Source organism: Gossypium raimondii, chromosome 6, assembly GCF_025698545.1.
Source record: "Gossypium raimondii isolate GPD5lz chromosome 6, ASM2569854v1, whole genome shotgun sequence".
Taxonomy (NCBI): domain Eukaryota; kingdom Viridiplantae; phylum Streptophyta; class Magnoliopsida; order Malvales; family Malvaceae; genus Gossypium; species Gossypium raimondii.
This window is the reverse complement of record NC_068570.1, coordinates 28,933,935-28,950,478: the sequence shown is the minus strand read 5'-3', so window position 1 is coordinate 28,950,478 and position 16,544 is coordinate 28,933,935. Positions and strand designations below refer to the sequence as shown.

Sequence of the window (16,544 nt, the reverse complement as noted above, 5' to 3'; positions counted from 1 at the left end):
ACTACCCTAGATACATTTTAATTCTAATTAATACAATTGTAACACCCCTTACACGGCCTGATCGTCGAACTCGAGTAATAGGATACTACAAATAAATACAGAATAATTGCATACCATTCATAGTTTAAAATCTCAATTGAATATCAATTTATCACATATGATCAAGTATAACATGAAATGCAACCAAATTTAGGTTTAAATCAAGCTTATGAAAACTTTAAATTAACCCGGGATCAACCAGGGATCAATTTGAAACAAATACAAAATGTTGGAAAAAAATTTTAAACAGGGGTGACACAGTTGTGTCCCCTGACCATGTGAAAGGCTAAGGCCATGTAAGGATGGGATTGTGACACCCTATACCCAACTCGATTTACCAAATCCGAATGTAGGATGTCGCAACACTTACATACTTAACAAAATTGTTTAGCTGGCAAAAAACCATACTAGATGTACTTCTTATTTATTTAAAAATATTTTCTAAGTCAAAAGATTTGAACAAAGCGTTTATCATTTATAACAGACTCTTAAAAGTAGTATAAAACATTACAACTTAAATCTTTGATAAAACAGACATATTCGTGGCGTGTAATATTATTCACCATTTGAAAACATATTTCCAAAATATCCCTCTATATGCATAACACCGCACTATGATCAACCACATTGGTGCACTATTGGCTTGGTCCCTTCTGGCGAACTGATTCAACTTAAGAATTTGCATTACAAATAAACACCCATAAGTTCAATGGAATTTAATGAGTCTCGAACAGTTTTAACTTTAAACGATGATGTTGAATTCCTCGACTTTAAAATTTTGGAATTCCTTTCAAATTTTAGAGGATACTTTTCTCATTCCTAGCAGGTAACTATACGCCAACCTTTAACTCGACCACCTTGTACACATTCCACTCAATTGGTGGATTACAAACTTTCCACCTTATAACGGATCCTATTTCGCAGTTGCTTGAAGATAGAAACTGAATACGTTTCTCATAATGATATACATACGAACACTACTTTCGACGAATTCATATACTGGCTCTGACGATTGTCGGAATACTAGTCATGCCGTATCTTCACGTCAATCTAATCAATGAATTAGGTTTGATGAAGGTAAAATTTTAGATCATTAAATGAAAGTTCATATAACTTCAGATACAAAAGGGAAAAACTTCCAAATTTGGTAGACACTTACACCACCCATAATTACTTATATGCCAAGGTCTCTTTTTGGCCTAGTGAATTACTATGGAAAATTCATTAGTCGAGGCCATCTTTAGAAAATGCCTCAAAGGCATACCCAGTTCTCACCATAGAGGCGGGCTAACAACTCGCCACTTATGCGATACAAAATTCACTTTACCTTTCCTGATAATACGCTAGAAAGTCTATTCATATAATTCACCATAAAGGCTCTTTAGATAATTCGCGTGTGAATTTATAATGCAAATGTGCAAGTGTACACGTCGAATCAAGTAGTAAAGTGATGAGTGAGTATCGTCTCCATAGGGGTTGGAATTGATTTTAAATAATTGGTTATGATATTACTTATGAAATTTACTAATTAAATTGTGCAAAAGAAACAAATGACGAATTGATAAGGAGAATTAATGAATGGATTAATAAAATCAATTATGAATGAAAAAAATGCTAAAGTAATTGAAATGATGTGGCAATTCTCAAAGAATATGTAGTGAGGATTTGTACTGTTAAATGATAAAGGTTGGGATTACTCAGGCTTTATTCTTATATCAACATAATGCCATGGCAAAATCTTGACCATTCTACTGCTTAAGGATTCACTGCTACAATTTGCTTCTTTTGAAAGCTAGACTTTGAGCTATCATTTTGAGTTTCTTTGCATATCTATAGAACTCAAGAATGATACCAAGACTGCCCTTCCTTTCCCCGTACAGATCATAACTTCTATGTCTAGAGTGTTGCAAATATTCTTTTGAATACTTTCATGTACAACAGATAATAATCCAATCGAATTAATCTTTTCAGAATTAAATCAGATCCACTAACATATCATACAATCATCTATGTCTAGAGCTTGCATGCATGCATTTAAAATATTCACAAATCGGATGAAACAATAAGCTACTCAAAATCATATTACGACATTAAAGATAATAAACATTCACCCAAATAATTCCAACCCAATGAGATTTAGCTCATGGGTTGGACATTCAAATCCAAAACAAAACCATTCAACATCATCATTCAAGTTTTCAAATCACAAAGTTCAAATTAGAAAATAAGGCAGAACTGTAGGAAGCTCTTGCTACTCTAGCTTTCATTTTAATAATAAGATTTGATGCAAAATCCATGGCAGATTCCTTTTCCCCTTCCTTATGCCTATGACTTTTCTGCTCTGTAAGTTGTTACACTTTCCTCTATTTTCTGAGATTTCCACGAAAATCTGATGCAAAGAGAAAAACTGCTCTCCAATTCTTCTCTCTCCAAAAATCCTCTTCTCTCTCCAAAAATCCTCCCCTCTCTTTTCTTCTCTCTCCAAAAATCCACTAAAATGATGATTTTTGGTCAACAAAATCCAGGAAATAGGTTCGGGAGCTGGTTACGTATGAGGAAGGATTAGCACCCTCATAATTTCCAAAATTGGTACCTAGTTGATTACTTAATGTCTTGATGTCAAAAATTAAGAATTCGAAGAGAATTTAAAATGCGATCCCTTTCGCGCGATGTTATTTGATGGTATTGAAAAGGTCCATATCTAAATTGAATTTTTAATGAGGAGGTTTTCTCATTTTGGGTCGATCAAGACGAAAAATCATGTCATGTAAGTTAGGGCACAAAATCTCAAAAATAAAAACGCTTGCCATTTAATTATTGCTCAAAACTTATATTTTTTAATTATTTTTTATAGGAGAAGGGGTGCTCGATTATTTCAATTCAAGGAGAATATCCTACCCCGTAAGTTAGGGGCATAATTTCTCGAATCCTCAAAATAAAGAATTTTTCCTTGGACAATGTATGAAAATGAATATTCTAATATGACATACTATGGACTTATTCAAACATAAAACATTATATAAGATACAAGAGTATGTTTAAATGTTTTATATGATGTCATAAGAACATAAATAATGCAATATATCATAACTAATAATAATGTTTAAAAAATGCTAATTAGTGCTAATAATAATTAATGATAATGATTAAGGACTAAATAATAAATTATACAATTTGATGGAAGTAAATATAAATAACAAAGATTAAAAGTTTAGGAATTAAAAGAAATAAGCATGCTGAATAAAATAAATAGAGGACTAAATTAAAAGTTAAACAAAATTTAAAGTGCAAATTAAAAAAACAAAGAAGTAAATAAAAGACTAAAATGAAATAATTGGGAAATTTGAGGGTAAAACTGTAAAATCTGTAATTTAAGGGGAAAAAAATAATAAATAAAAATTTAAACATGTTAGAATTTAAATAACAGAAAGTAAAGGGACCGAATCTAAAAATAAAAACTAAACTGAAACCCCAAAAAATTTGGAAGCTCGAATTGCAAGAAAACAAAGACCCAGTATGTTATTTTCCCCCAGCCCAGCGCACGTGTCATTCCTAGAAGGGGTCAACAGTCTAAGGATTAAAATTTAAGGGCATAATTTTAAAAAGAGAATAAAACCAAAACTAAGACTACATTGAAAAGCAACGAAAGGGGGAACGATCAAGGTAGCTAAAGTTAATTTAGCATTGTATTTGGCGATACATATGCCTTGCATAACTTGCAAGATTATTGTGATTAAATTGTTTCAAGGTAGAAATACTCTGTTACCTCACTTGATCTTTTATATGCTTGTGAAGATTGATTAATCGCTTGGATTGACATTGAAAAATGTTTAAGAGATTGATTAATTTAATAAGTATGTATGAGCAGTAGTTAGCAAATTACCGAGTTGCCGTGAATTTGTTCGTAGCAGTATAAACTTAAGTTTAATAATTCTAAGTTAAAGGAATGTAATTAATCCAACACAATTATATCATCTTAAATAAACTTTTTTGAAATCGTGTATTAGAACCTTTTTATGTTTAATTTTTTTACTTAGTTTTTAACCCTTAGTTTTTAATCGTCTTTAAACCAAAATATTTTCCATCACCAAAGTGTTTTAACATTAATTTCATAAATATTTCTTTTTACAATCCCTATGGGTACGATAACTCGACATTTACTTGTCACTTTATTACTTGTTGTGATTATGTACACTTGCACATTTTCATCGTTTCAAGTTTTTGGCGCCGTTGCCGGGGACTGTTTTAAAAAAAAAAAGCCATTATTTGTGAATCTGTTTTTACATTTTGGTTTATTTATTTTCCTATTTAAATATTTACTTACTTAATCTTTCTGTGATTATTTTAGGTGTTTATGAGTATTGACCAAATTATTGACTTACTCCCAATAGACCCTGAAATAGAACGAACCTTTTGACAACGAAGAAGACAAGTGAATCAAAGAAGGACCGAAGAGATAAACTTTGAGAATATGAATCAAGGAAATGATAGGGATAGAGCTTTATGACAGTATGCCGTACCAGTATTTAATGATCTTAATCCGGGTATTAGGAGACCCGAAATTGAGGCACAATAATTCGAGCTGAAGCCAGTCATGTTCTAGATGCTTCAGACTGTGGGCCAATTCAGTGCAATGCCTACTGAAGATCCTCATCTTCACTTAAGACTATTTTTGGAAGTGAGTGATTCTCAAGTTAGCCGAAGTACCCGAAGAAGCATTACGACTAAAACTGTTCCCATATTCGCTAAGGGACAGAGCTCGTGCCTGGTTGAACTCATTGCCACCGAACTCTATTTTTACATGGCAAGAGTTAGCCAAGAGATTCCTCATGAAGTATTTCCCGCCGAGCAAGAATGCCAAGTTGAGGAATGAGATCACTGCCTTCCAACAAATGGATGATGAGTCCTTGTATGAAGCATGGGAAAGCTACAAAAAGTTATTACAAAAGTGTCCTCATCAGGAATCCCACATTGCATTCAACTTGAGACATTCTATAATGGTTTCAACGCTCACACGAGGATGGTAGTGGACACCTCTGCTAATGGCGCTCTCCTTTCTAAGTCTTATAATGAGGCTTACGAAATTATTGAGAGGATTGCCAGCAATAATTATCAATGGCCAACCAATAGAGCAGCGTCAGGAAGACGAGTCCCTGGATTACATGAAGTGGACACTCTCACTTCACTCACATCTCAGGTATCTTCAATATCATCATTGTTTAAGAACCTTACCACTAATGGGTCTAACAGTTTTGCAGGTCAACTACCTAACCAATTTGAGAATATAGCATGTGTGTAATGTGGGGAAGGACATTTGTTTGAAGAATGTCCATCGAACCCCGAATCCGTATATTACATGGGTAACCAAAACCAAAACTGAGGGAGGCAAGGACTGCAATCCAACTTTTATAATTCATCGTGGAAAAATCACCTAAATTTTTCCTAAAGTAACCAAGGGGTTGGAACCAGTAACACTTACGCCCAACCTAGACCAACTCAACCGCCTAGTTTCCCCTAACAAGTTCAGAAACCAACCCAAGCAGAACCATCCAATAGCTTAGAGAATCTATTAAAGGCATATATGATGAAAAATGATGCCACTCTAAGGAATTCGGAGAATCATGTAGGCCAGCTTGCTACTAAACTCAGGAACCGACCACAAGCTGCTCTACCTAGTGATACAGAGAATCTAAGAAATCTGAGGAATGAAAATTTTAAAGCGTTGACATTGATGAGAAGAAAGACAGTAGAGCCCAACACTGTCAAAGTTGGAAAGGAGCCAACTGACGCTCAAGAGTCAAAAGAAGTTCAACCAAGTGTTGAAATTCTAGTTTCACCAGAACCAGAATCTGAAAAACCCGACAAAGTAACCTCAGGACCAGCTAATTCTGATCAACTAACAATGTCGTTAGATACAGAATTACCGGTAAAGATGAATCAACCAGAATCACTCTTAGTAATGAAACCACCACCTTACCCTCAAAGACTTCAGAAACAGAAGTAGGAGATTCAATTCAAGAAGTTCCTTGACGTACTCAAACAACTTCACATCAACATCCTGTTGGTTGAAGCACTTGAGCAAATGCCAAACTACGTCAAGTTTATGAAAGATATCTTGTCTAAGAAACAAAGGCTTGGGGAATTTGAGATGGTAGCTCTAAGGAAAGAATGCAGTGCATATCTTTAAGACAAAAGACCCCCAAAATTGAAGGATCCTGGATGTTTTACCATACTGTGCAACATTGGAGCAACATATTGTGGTAAGGCATTATGTGACTTAGGTGCAAGCATCAACTTGATGCCTATGTCAATGTTTAGAAAGTTAGGGATAGGAGAAGTTAAACTAACTACAGTTACACTTCAACTAGCAAATCGATCCTTAGCACATCCAGAAGGAAAAATCCAGGACGTATTGGTACTTGTAGATAAGTTTATCTTTCCTACTGACTTTGTAATTCTAGATTTTGAAGTAGAAAAAGAAGTACCAATCATCCTAGGAAGGTTGTTCCTAGCAACTAGAAGGACCATTATTGATGTGCAAAAGTGCGAGCTCACTATGCGTGTTCAGGATGATCAGGTAACATTTAACGTCATTAAGTCTATACGATTTCTTAAGACAATGGATGCTTGCTCTATATTGTCTGATTTAGAGGATTTAATAGTGGAGAAGGAACTCAACTGTGTTGAGGATCCACATGAAAAAAATTTGACATCAGATCCTCCAAATGATGAAGAGGAGGATGAATACTTAGCTTTGCTAGAAGCTAATCAAAGGGGATTTAATCCGCAATCCCGTTTTCAATCTTTGTAGTTAGAAAAGAGGGACTATTCCCAACCAAAAGCGTCGATCGAGGAACCATCTAAACTAGAACTTAAGGTATTACCTTATCATTTAAAATACATTTATTTAGGTAATGCTTCTACCCTGCCTGTGATTGTTTAAGTAGAATTGACCACTAAGAAATAAGAGAAACTTATCTTAGTTCTGAAACAATTCAAGAAGGCCATCGGATGGACCATAGCTGATATTTACGATATTAGTCCATCTATATGCATGCACAAGATTATCCTGGAAGATGGCAAAAAAGGGGACGATCGATGGATAGCGGAGACTGAACCCCATCATGAAGGACGTAGTAAAAAAAGAGATCATCAAGTGGTTAGATGCGGGTATCATCTATCTCATCTCAGACAGTTCATGGGTAAGCCCAATTCAGTGCGTGCCAAAAAAAGGAGGTATCACGGTCGTAGAGAACAAGAACAATGAGTTGATACTGACTAGAACGGTTACAGGATGGAGAATCTGCATCGATTACCAGAAGCTGAACAAGGCGACTAGGAAAGATCACTTTTTGCTTTGCCGTTCTTGGACCAGATGCTGGATAGATTATCAGGACGAGATTACTACTATTTTCTCGATGGATACTCAGGGTATAATCAGATTATAGTAGCACCAGAAGATCAACACAAAACGACATTCACCTGCCCGTACGGTACGTTTGCATTTAGACGCATGCCATTTGGTTTATGTAATACACCTGCTACATTTCAAAGATGTATGATGTCTATTTTTACTAACATGGTTGAGAAATATTTGGAAGTTTTTATGGATGATTTTTTAGTATTCGGAGATACTTACGATGATTTCTTAGACAATCTAACTAAGGTACTAAGGTGATTCGAAAAAATGAATTTCGTACTCAACTGGGAAAAGTGACATTTTATGGTATGAGAAGGAGTTGTTCTCGGGCATCGAATAACGAGACATGGGATCGAGGTAGACAAAGCAAAGGTAGACATTATTAAGAGGCTCCCACCTCCAACATCTGTAAAGGGTGTTTGGAGCTTTTTGGGCCACGTTGGTTTTTATCGAAGATTTATTAAGGACTTCTCCAAAGTTGCTAAACCCTTATGCAAATTATTGGAGAAGGACTCTATATTCAAGTTTGATGAGGAATGCTTAAAAGCCTTCAACGATTTAAAGAGTCGATTAGTCACGGCACCCATAATCGTCACACCAGACTGGGATTTGCCATTCGAATTGATGTGTGACGCAAGTGACTTCACAATTGGAGCTGCCTTAGGCCAGCGAAAGAACAAAGTTTTTCATCCCATCTACTACGCAAGTCGAACCCTAACAGGAGCTCAACTAAATTATACGGTAACAGAAAAAGAGTTACTTGCTATTGTGTTTGCTTTCGACAAGTTTCAATCTTGTCTGGTAGGTACCAAAGTGACTGTCTATACGGACCACTCGGCAATTAAGTATTTACTTGTGAAGAAAGATGCTAAGCCAAGGCTGATCCGATGGGTACTTCTACTTCAAGAGTTCGATCAAAAAATTCAAGATCGAAATAGAGTCAAAAATTAAGTAGCAGATCACTTGTCTAGATTGGAGCCACAAGAAGGGAATTCTCCTCTTATACCAATTCAGGAGACATTTCCAAACGAACATATCCTGAAGGTAAATCCTGTCCATAATACCCCTAGTTTGCTGATATTGCTAACTATTTAGCTTGTGGTTTGATGCCAATTGATAAGATGTATCAACAAAGGAAAAAGTTTCTTCACGATGTGAAGTACTATTTCTGGGAAGAGCCATGTGTGTTTAAAAAGTGTGCAGATCAGATGATCAGGAGATGCGTGGCAAAGATGAAATACCGAAGATTTTATACCACTGTCACTCAGCTCCAAATAGGGGACACTTCAGAGGTACATGTACAGCGGCCAAAGTATTGCAAGCTGGATTCTTTTGGCCAACACTATTCAAGGATGCATATGCTTACATGAAGAGCTATGATCGATGTCAAAGGGTTGGAAATGTCACCAACAGAAATGAGATGTCTCAAACAAACATTATTGAGGTAGAGTTGTTCGATGTATGGGGTATTGACTTTCTTGGTCCTTTTCCTCCATCTTGGGGCCACAAGTACATACTAATACCAGTAGACTATGTGTCTAAGTGGGTTGAGGCTGAGGCAAATCCGAAAAACGATGCTAAGGTTGTGATGAAGTTTCTGCAGAAGCATGTGTTCACAAGGTTTGGAACCCCAAGAGTTATCATAAGTGATGAAGTTTCCCACTTTGTGAACAAGTGGTTAAAATGGTTATTAGTCAAGCACAGAGTGAAACACAAGGTTACAATAGCTTACCATCCGCAAACAAATGGACAAGATGAACTGGCAAATAAGGAGAGCAAAGGCATACTTGAGAAGGTAGTCTACCCGAACCGACGAGATTGGTCCATAAGATTAGATGATGTTTTATGGGCTTACAGAATAGCATACAAGACACCGTTAGGGATGTCACCCTATAGGTTGGTCTTTGGGAAAGCCTACCGTCTACCATTGGAGTTACAGTACAAAGCTTACTGGGCTCTTCAACAGCTTAATTTGGATCCTAAGCTCGCAAAAGAGAAATGGATGTTCCAACTCAATGAGTTAGAAGAGTTTCGAATGTTCTCATATGAAAATGCCAAATTACTTAAAGAAATACTCAAGAAATGGCATGAAAACAACATTCGAGTTCAAGAATTTGAAGTAGGTCAGCAAGTCTTGTTGTTCAATTCTCGATTGAAGTTCTTTCCAAGTAAGCTAAAATCACGTTGGTCCAATCTATTTATGATTCACCAAGTCTATCCATATGGAGTTTTTGAACTCTAAGGTAAGAGAGGTAATTTTCGAGTTAATGCTCAGTGCCTGAAACATTATTGGGGATAAAAAAATTGAACGGGATAAAATCTCGTTCATTTTATCGGATACTTAATTATATTATTTATAATTTATATATTAATTGTTATCAAATTAGTTTAGAATTTGGATTAATTAGGAATTTCTTATTTCTGCACAATAAAATAAGAGATGGGAATCAAAAGTAAATCTGGACAAGTAGTAAAGTCTAAAGTGTGGCAATAGGTATATACATCTCTAGGATTGGATCTAGGAAGAGCTTGGTACTTAAGCAGTCAAATTGACTCACCTCCTCTTTTCTGGAATCCTACCTGGTGTATAGTATTTATTCACTTTAAACAATAAGGACATTGTTCATTTTAAGTTGGGGGGACTGAAAATTGAAATTATTTTCACTCAGAATAAAATTTTTCTTTTAATTTTGAATATGATATATTTTTGTTCAATAAATTTGAATTTTGTTAAGTATGCTAAATTTAAGTATGAATAAAGTTGGATTATTTCAATAAATTTTTATGTTAGCTTAATAATGACATGAAATGTATTTCTAATAAAGGATGCGAATCATACCATAAAATTTTAGTTCTTTAAGAAAGTTAGGCATGCATGAAAGTTTAAGTCTTTAGAATTGACTTAGTAGTTTCTTGAGGCGAAATCCTAGGAAGCATGGAACGTTGAAAATGATTTAGGCAACTATTGTTTGAACCGTTTGAGCCTTTCAAGCCAACCATGATGAAATTTTTATCCTTTGAAACCCAACTTTGAGACTTTATGTCCTAATTTTATTTGAACCCTTACAAAGTTAGCCATCACTTTTCTTAATTATCTTAAAAATGTCCCAAACACTAGACTTAGTACTATTTAGAGTATTCTTTGAAAATAAGTTTGGGGGAGTTGCAAAGAAGTATGAAATGCTCTAAAAATTGTAGTACATGTAGTAAAATACTTAGAAAAAAGAAAGCATATGTACTTGAAGTAAATTGCACTAACGAGTATGTGAAAAGGAAAGAAAAGTTGATGTATTAAAGGTAATTATTTCGAAAGGTCTGATACAAGCTAAGTCTAGGGGTTTTTTTAACATAAAATTATCCATCTTTTACCTACCCCTAAGCCCAGTCACGTTACAACCTTGTTAAAGACCTATTAATTCAAAGTTCCAATGTTACCTACATTAGTGGACGGAAATTGCTCTGTTCAACATATGAAGACATTAGTTAAGCTTAATGATTGCAGTTTAATTTTGAATAAGGGATTAAATTCAAATTGGCAGGGATTAACATGTCTTTATTAAGAAAAATTTAGTCTAATTTTGCTATTTTAGTAATTATTAAGATTAATTTGAACGATATATATACTTGAGTAGCATAATTATCAAATTTCTTGTTTTTGAGCATAAGTATATTGATTTCATGATTTTGGGAAGAATGTTGTTCTAATGGAGTTTTTCAAAAAGTTTTTTCGAGAAAATTCTTTTCAAATTTTTGCATTACTTGGGATGAGAAATGAATTAAGTTTGGGGGTGTGGAAACACGAAAATTTATGTGTTTTTACATGCCATTTTTAACTTAAAATCATGCTATTTCGGTTAAATTCTTGTCGAAAAATAATTAAATATTATAAAATAATTAAATCATGTTAAAATATGAACATGATGAATTTTAATTAATTTTATAGTTAATTTTGATTAATTTTGACTATTTTTGACAGATTCGCACAAAGGGCGAAAATTAGCTCGGCAAACAATGCTCGAACAATAAAACCGAGAAGCAATTTGAAGCATCGAGACAAATTTATTTCCAACCTAAGATGGTCCAAAAATGTGTGTTAATTGATAATATAATTAATTTTAATTTATTCTCAATTTAATTTGGGCTAAATAAATTATTATTAATTAATTGTGGAAAAAAGGTCTAGTTGAACCGCATTGGTTGAACCGAATCTAGTGAACCGAACCAGCCACCAATTGGGCTGCCAGAACCGTCCATATGCTGACCCAAATCAGCATTTTAGCTAAATAAATAAGCTTGTAAAGAAGCCCTTGAAGAAATTTCAACCTTGCATTCAAACCCCTCCAAAAAATGTGACTTTATGGATTTGCCCCAGGCTATTTTTAGCAAAGTTGAATTTCTCAACTTTGCCATGTGTGTGGCCAGCCAAGGGGGATCTCTTTGGCTGATGGAATTTTCTATTTTTAGCAGCCACAATCAGCTATAAAAGCTACCCCTTGCAGATCATTCAACTCATCCCTCACACTCTCATTCTCTCTTCTCCTCTCTCACTTTCTCTCAACTTTTCCTTCACATTTTTTCTTTTGTTCAAGTGCCAATTTCTTCTATTGGGAAAGAGGTCCTCATCAGCCATTTTCGAGAAGCAATTAAAGTGTTCATAAGTGACCTTGATAGTTGAGGACAATGGAGAACGAAGAACAGAGAAATCATTCAAGCCACGGAGAAACACCAGATTTGCTTCTTGTTCCCTATCTCTTTAAATTTCGTTGTTGTTTTGACAAACATGTTTATGAATATTTATGCTATTGAAATTGTTATTTTAATCAATCTATCTTTAATTTAATCCATTTTGGGTTGATTATATTTTGCCTACTTGAATTATTGAAAATGTGTTTGTGCTGTTATAGGCCTCGGTAAGATGCTTGATTAAGTAAAATCATGACTAAGTTATTCTTGAAATATTAATTGTTAGATAACTAATGAATTAATTATTAAATCGTATTGAAATTGTAATTAATCGACACAATACTTAATCAGTGCATGTTTATTCTTCTAAGGTAGCTGAAGTTAATTTAGCATTGTATTTGGCGATACATATGCCTTGCATAACTTGCAAGATTATTGTGATTAAACTGTTTTAAGGTAGAAATACTCTGTTATCTCACTTGATCTTTTATATGCTTGTGAAGATTGATTAATCGCTTGGATTGAGATTGGAAAATGTTCAAGAGATTGATTAATTTAATAAGTATGTATGAGCAGTAGTTAGCAAATTACCAAGTTGCCGTGAATTTGTTCGTAGCAGTATAAACATAAGTTTAATAATTCTAAGTTAAAGGAATATAATTAATCCAACACAATTATATCATCTTGATTAAACTTTATTTGAAATCGTGCATTAGAACCTTTTTATTTTTAAATTTTTTTACTTAGTTTTTAACCCTTAGTTTTTAATCATCTTTAAACCAAAATATTTTCCATCACCAAAGTGTTTTAACATTAATTTCATAAATATTCCTTTTTACAGTCTCTGTGGGTACGATAACTCGACATTTACTTGTCACTTTATTACTTGTTGTGATTGTGTACACTTGCACATTTTCGTCATTCCAGTCCCTATCTCATAAAAATAAAAATTTGCTCAATTTCATTACAACCCATCATAGCCGAATTATATAAATGCTTATAACAGACCACATTTTTCACAAATTCATAATTTTACCACACAATTTATCACAATTTTCAATTTAATCTTTAATTAATAATTTCATAAAAAATTCCTTTATAAAAGTTGTTTATCTAACAACAACCATTCATTTTCTACCATTAAAATTCAAAAAAATAACATTTTCATCAATGGAAAAACACAAATACTTTAATAGTTTCACAAATTAGTCCCCGAGCTAGCTAGATTAAGCTACAACGATCCCGAAAACATAGAAATTATAAAAAACGGGACAAAACACATACCTAATTGATGGAAACAAGCTTGCCGAACCCTAAGGAGCAAAAAATGGCTTCCTTCCTTCAATATTCAGTTGAAAAAAAGATGGATGAAGATTATAGCAAATTTGGTTTTATTTATTTTATCATTTATTACTTATTTACAAAATTAACCTTAATTAACTTTTAAATTTTACACTAATGCCAAGCCATGTATATCCACTATCACATTTAACGGTCTAATTACCATATATGAACCTCCACTTTGAAATTATATAGCTATTAGACACCTTTAGCTATTAGAACACAACTTTTGCACTTTACGTGATTTAGTCTTTTTTATGAAATTGAACATGTAAATAGTAAAATTTCTTAACGAAATTTTTATACGGTATTTTTATCATATTAGACCACAAAATAATAATAAAATAATTTTTTTGACTTCAGATTTGTGGTCTCAAAACCATTGTTCTGATTTCACTAAAAACGGGTTGTTACAAGAGAGCTCGGGTGGCAGCAATCCACTGACCAAGAAATTAACAATGTCAGCATACCATGGTAATGCCATGGTAATCAACAACTGCTCATTAGGGAATTCATCTTTAATCAACTGAATATTATTATCTTCATTCCCTACTTCCAAGTGTGATAAATGATCAACCACTTGATTGTTTGTGCCCTTCCTATCTTTAATCTCTAGATCAAATTCTTGCAACAACAATATCCATCGAATTAATTTGGGTTTAGCATCTTTCTTGGTCACCAAGTTTTTGATAACAGAGTGATTTTAGTGCCCACGAGATAAGCTCTGAATTTGTCAAAGGAAAATATTACAACTAACAACTCCTTCTCAATGGTGGTGTAATTTAGCTGCGAATCTGTCAGCGTACGGCTGGCATAGTATATAGCATGAAATACCTTAGCTTTTCTTTGTCCCAGGATTGCTCCTACAGCAAATTCACTTGTATCACACATTAGTTTGAATGGTAAGGTCCAATCTGGTGTAGTGATTATTGGTGCTATGACCAATCATTTCTTTAGTTCCTCAAAGCTTGCAAGCATGACCCATCAAAATTAAAAAATTTGTTTTATTCCAATAATGTACAAAGAGGTTTGGATATTTTGGAAAAATCCTTGATAAATCAACGATAGAATCCTGCATGACCGAAGAAGCTTCAGATACCTTTTACTGATTTAGGTGGTGGCAATTTGTCAATAACCTCAATTTTTTCTTTGTCAACGGCAATTCCTTGTTGTGAAATCTTATGTCCTAGAACAATACCCTCACAAACCATGAAGTGGCATTTTTCCCAATTCAGCACAAGATTGGTTTCCTGACATCGACAAAGGACTAACTCCAGATTTCGTAAACAAACTTCAAATGTATCACCAAATATTGAGAAATAATCCATAAAGACTTCTAAGAATTTCTCCAATATGTCTGAAAATATAGCCATCATGCAATGTTGAAAAGTTGCAGGGGCTTTGTATAAACCAAATGGCATTATTTGAAACGCAAAAGTTCCATATGGACAAGTGAATATAGTCTTCTCTTGATTAGCAAATGCTATGGCAATTTGATTGTACCCTGAGTATCCATCCAAAAAGCAGTAGAAGGCTTTCCCTACCAGTCTATCCAACATTTGATAAATAAATAGCAAAGGGAAATGGTCTATCCTGGTTGCTTTGTTGAGTTTTTGATAATCCATGCAAAGCCTCCATCTCGTGACGGTACAAGTGGGAATAAGTTCATTGCTATCACTGGTGACCATAGTGAAACCTCTTATTTTAGGTACACACTACACAGGGCTCACTCAGGAACTATCATAAATTGGGTAGATGATTCCATCGTCGAACCATTTGATGATCCACTTTTTCTACGACTTCCTTCATGATAGGATTTAGTCTCCTTTGTTGCTCAATAGATTTGTCATGGCAATAGTTCAGTATTATCTTGTGCATGCAAATTGTTGGACTGATTCCTTCAATATCTGCAATTGACCATCCCAAAGTTTTCTTAGATTTCCTTAAAACTTTCAATAATTGAACCTCTTGTTCTGGTGTTAACTCAGCAGAGATATAACTACAAGCAATGTGTTGTTATCTCCCAAATACGCATACTTCAAGTGCACTAGCAAGGGCTTTAATTCCAGCTTAGGAGGATATTCTATTGATGGTCAAAGAGGTGTAAAAGAACGGTCAGACATATTTAATGGTTCAAAATTGTTCCTTGATACATTTCCAATTTGTTGAACTCCCATCAATTTATCAAGAACTGCAATCATGTCTGCATCAATTAACTCATATACATCTGCATCATTTTCTAAGTTATTAGAACAAAATCTTTATTTTTTCTTGTACTGTTGTATCAATAATTGAAATAGCATGGCATTCTTCATTAGAATCTGCACACTTCATAACATCAAAGAAATTAAAAGTTAACTGTTTATCATTAACTCTCATAGTTAATTCACCCTTTTGGACATCAATTAATGTTATAGCCATGGCTAATAAAGGTCTCCCAAGTATGATTGGGACCTATTTATCAGCCTCACATTCCAAAATTATAAAATCTGTTGGAAAAATAAATTTGTCAATTCTTACCAACACATCTTCGATTTTACCTTCTCGATGTGCATAAGATCTATCAGCTAACTACAATGTGAAAGTTGTGGGACTCGCCTTTCCTAATAGACACAGGCATTAGATTTATGCTTGCACCCAAATCACATAGTGCTTTTGATAGTAGTAGAAAGAACATATGCTTTCTCCCTACTTATTGTTTAAATTGTTCCTATTTAGTTACCCTTAGCATATATTTTAACATGTTCAGTTTAGTAAATTGCATTTTATAACTCAGTGGATCCCAACCTATTTCATCTTTAATTTTTCTATCTTTTGCACTAATGTCACTACATAAGTTAATTCCAAATTGCGTCCAGAATTGTCGCCGTAGTTGACAGCTGTCTGATAAAAGCCAACCATGAGTGAGCTATCCAGTCTGGTGTACTACCCTGTACAAACAAGGACAGAAGAATCCTGAGAGAAGGACACATGTACTATTGAGGAAAACATAAAAGGATAACGTGAAAAGAATGGCGGGAAAAGGAATTTCTAGTGAACCACCATTCTCTTACCCTATTTT

The 16,544-nt window shown here is 34.2% G+C and overlaps 1 non-coding gene across 1 annotated transcript; it reads right to left on the bottom strand.

Moving 5' to 3' along the window:
* Positions 1-4,898: 4,898 nt before the first annotated feature.
* LOC128042008 (small nucleolar RNA R71) lies at positions 4,899-5,005 on the bottom strand. Its single transcript, XR_008197216.1, has one exon. It is a non-coding gene; the product is annotated as a small nucleolar RNA R71 (small nucleolar RNA).
* Positions 5,006-16,544: the final 11,539 nt, after the last annotated feature.